Source organism: Vigna radiata, unplaced genomic scaffold, assembly GCF_000741045.1.
Source record: "Vigna radiata var. radiata cultivar VC1973A unplaced genomic scaffold, Vradiata_ver6 scaffold_146, whole genome shotgun sequence".
Taxonomy (NCBI): Eukaryota; Viridiplantae; Streptophyta; class Magnoliopsida; order Fabales; family Fabaceae; genus Vigna; species Vigna radiata.
In genome coordinates this window covers 700,007-704,426 of record NW_014542469.1, presented here as the reverse complement: position 1 = coordinate 704,426, position 4,420 = coordinate 700,007, and positions in this window count along the sequence as shown.

Below are 4,420 nucleotides of genomic sequence, written 5' to 3'. Positions count from 1 at the left end.
GATTGGACCATCTTTGACCATTCAATTTCATGCTTTAAATGAATAAAATTTTAACTTCAGCTGCACAAATAAACATTAGAACATCCAAAATAATTTATGCAATTAAGAATCACATTTTAAGCATCTTTAGTTCCCAAACCCAATAAATTCAATCGTCATAAATTCACTTTAAATCAACCATTTAAGCAAAAATATCTCATCAAAAATTTGAATTTTAAAGCATAGATGTGGGCATAAATATGCACTCATCACTGTTCTTCTTCATCTTCATCTAAATTTATCACCTCTCCGAGGTAATAATTAATTTTCTTAGAATAAACAAGAATTTGAGGATGATTCTCATCTATAGGAACAATAGTAACCTGATTAAATATTTCTCTCATTTGCCCATTGTGACCATCTCTTCTTCTCTCAATTTTTTCACACCTCTCTTCTTCTTTCTCTTCTTCACAATTCGTAATCTCTTCATCTTCTTCCTCACTACTTATCTCAATAATTTCCACCTCTACTTTTCTTTTATCCCTTGCTACAACAACATGACACTCTTCCTTAGGATTAACATCACTATTAACCCTAAGTTGATTCTTTTCTGTGGCCTCAATCCTCTTTGACAATTGGCCAAGTTGCATCTCCAAAGATTTTCATGCTTGAATTAGATAGTAAAACACACCCTTTATGGCTTAGAATGAGCTTTAAATTTAGTAAAACACCTAGTTGTGTCTCTTGAGAGTCAAAAGTTGGTTTTAGCGATATTATGCTTGTTTTGATGTGTTGTTGAGTAGAAATGTAATAGGATTTGATTCATATACTCTATATGTAATTTATCTATGTTTAAAATCAAACACAAGCTGTTTTAATCGATTAAAACTTGGTTTAATCGATTAAAACGAGGCTGACACAACAAACCCAAATGGCTCTGGAATAATTGATTAATTCCTGCTTTAACCGATTAGTTAATCGATTAAAACTAAGAATAATCGATTAATACTAGCCATTAGAGGTTTCTGATTTGAAAAACTAGTCGTTGTACTCATTCTAATCGATTAACACTAATATTAATCGATTAAATGCGTTAAAATGGCCAGTTTCGTAGAAATGGAAGAACACTGGATTGAGTCTATATATTGGCTTATTGTTTCTACCAGAAGTACTCTTCCCTTGTGCCTTAACCATCTGAAATCATTGAGAACAGTTGTTGCTTAAGCTAAAGAAACTCTTGTCTACAAAGCTGGGAAGTGCTATTGCGGTGACAGAGGAATAGCTTGTTCATCCTTGGTGCGTCTGAGGAGGTGCTTGGAAGAGGATAATCCTTTGTGAAATATTCGAAGGAGGTGGTCATCCTTTGTGAAGACTCAAAGGAGGTGTAAGTTCATCTCTTGTGGTTTCAAGCGAGGTGGTATTCTAAACTCTTACAAGTTAATTTTCTGCATGACTATTAATTGTAATTGTTTTGTGTTTAGTGAAAAAGGTTTATCTTGTTTTTGAGATAAGTGACTGGACGTAGGATCCTTGTGATCTGAACTAGGATAAAATCATCTGTGCATCTTTATTTTAGTTTAATTATCCGCTTAGTAAGTGAGTTGGAGAAAAATACTAAAAGGCACGAAAAAGTAATATAACCAATTCACCCCCCTCTTGGTTTGTTATTCCACGCTAATAATTCCATTGCAGCGATTCTAACAATTGGTATCAGAGCTCGCTTTGATAGTCATTCTGTCAACACCCAATTTCGTCCGGGCAATTGAATAATAGAACTTGCTTTTTATTTTTGTTTTATTTTACTTTATTTTCATTTTTATTTTACTATTTGATTTAGTTTTCATTTCATTTTATTATTATTTAGCTTTAATTTTAGTTTTCATTTAATTTTATTATTTTGAAGAAAAAAAAAGAAAAGAAAAGAAAAGAAAAAAAAAAAGAGAAAAGAAAGAAAAGAAAAAAAAAGAAAAGAAAAAAAAAAGAAAAAAAACGTGTGGAAAACACGTGAGTAAAATTGTGATTTGTGTGTGTTGGGTGTGAGTGAGGCAGAGGTGAGCTGGCCAGGAAAAGTTGAGGGTTTTAGGGTTTTGGTAAAAAAAGAGGAAGAGAACGGTTAAAGTATCAAAAAAAGAGGGGAACAGTAAGAGATTTTTTTTGGGGACGATTATTGGGGATTGACCTAAAAAAGGGGAAAAGAGCACTCAAGCGATAAAAAAAGATCACCGAAAACAAGACTTTCAGCAATACACAAAGCTTTAAAAGGTAAACATACTATGTTCATGTCATCAATGCTTGCTGCATTATGTATCTTTATATTAGTATTGATGTTGTTGGGTCTGAGCATGGTTATGATGTGAAAATCCCTGCATTCTTTTCATCCTCCATTGATGATCTCTACCATTTTTTTTGTATTACTACCATTATCCCGTATCACTCTGAGTTTTCCCCACCATCAAAACCATCAAATAATCTTCACACACGACCCTAACACCAACAACCCCAGTTTCAGTTCTCTTGTTACACCAAGACCAACGCCCTTGTATTAATAAAAAAAGAGACCAAACCAGCAAAAGAAAGAAAACCTCTCTCGCACGCAGCCCAACCCCGTTACCATCATCAACTTTCACTTACACCGTGAAGAACTTCATAGCTGTTTCATCCCAACAGAAAAACCTGGCCCTAAATTCATCATATCCCTATTTCAAATTACCCAAAACAGAAACAATACAAACAAGAGCAATCTCAGATAACACTTTCAATCCATTTGATATAGTAATCCTGTTCTCATCACAATTTTTGATACAACAACTTCCAATAAGAAAATAGAGGATACCAATCAAAATGCGTTGAAATCAAATGCGAAATTTGGTACGATTTGGGGAAGCAGGGGATAAGTTGCGTGTATGCAACAATGGCACGGGTAATATCAGCGTTTGAGTTTGCTGGTAATGGTCGCTAGGAGTGAGAACATTTTGTTGAACCCGTAAGGCGCAAGGACAACGGAGATTGAATCGTGAAGCAAGGGAGGTTAGGGGTTTCGTCGGAGTTGGGATTGGAGTTGATTTGGACGACGTAGACGACACAGTGCGCGAACAATTGACGACGTAGTGGCTGCCATGGTTGAGCGTCTGGAAGTCACGATGGCTTCGGCGGCGCAGGGGATTGACCTTGACGGTGGCTATCGGAGAACGGCGAAGACACTCAGTTCCAGTAATGGCATTTGCCTTGAGCACGCGAGAAGAAGGGAAGAATTCAAGGGTGCCACGGCTAGTTGTGTTTTCGGCTACCTCTGGTGTCTCCGGCGACCTCTGGTGTTTCCGGCGACCTCTGGTGTTTCCGGCGACCTCTGGTGTTTCCGGCGAAGCTTTGGGGTCAGGAGGTGGTCGGAGAGGCAAGGAATGGCTGAGGCCACGGCGGCCTTGCAAGAGGGTGGGGTCTTCGTTTTTCCCTGGGAGAAGCTCTAGGTTTTCCCAAGAGTGAATGTGAGAAATGAGAGAGTCTGAGAGAACCCCTAAGGGGTTTCTGAAATTAGGTTTAGATTTAGGTTTTTTTGTTTTGTTTTAGTTTTCTTTTTTAGGTTTAGATTAACTTCCGCACCTCCGTTTTCACTCACCCCACCCCCTATCCGTTTTTTTTTATTTTCTGTCTGGGCCAATGCTGAGCCCATTATGGCAGAGCAAAAACGCTAATTGTTCCCTACACCCCCTATTTTACCTAAGTCACGTTTTTTTATTTATTGTGCTCAAACCCAATTTGATATTTAACAAAATTAAATTTGCACCCCTTGTTTTTCTAAGTTACACCCTTTACCATCTGGGCACCCATCTTTTTATATATACACCACTATGTTTTCATTCTATCATTAATTTTTATTTTTACTCTTTATCTTTATTTAATAATTTACCAATTTATTTTTATTTTTATGCTTGTAATTTACTTTATTTTTTTTAAAAAAAAAAAAAAAATTAAAATCAAATAAAAATATTTTGAAAAGGTTTAAACACACGTGCGACCGCTCGCGTAGGCCTTGTGCTGAAAACCTTTTCCCTTTTCTTTTAAAAATTCAAAATCAAATAAAAATATTTTGAAAAGGTTTAAGCACACGTGCGACCGCTCGCGTAGGCCTTGTGCTGAAAACCTTTCCCCTTTTCTTTTAAAAATTAAAAATCAAATAAAAATATTTTGAAAAGGTTTAAGCACACGTGCGACCGCTCGCGTAGGCCTTGTGCTGAAAACCTTTTCCCTTTTCTTAAAAATTAAAAATCAAATAAAAATATTTTGAAAAGGTTTAAGCACACGTGCGACCGCTCGCGTAGGCCTTGTGCTAAAAAAAAAAAAAAAACCTTTTCTCTTTTTATATAAAAATACCAAAAAAATATAAAATCTTCAAAAGCTAAAAACATCTTCAAACAATCAATGTTTATGAAAGAACTACGTAACC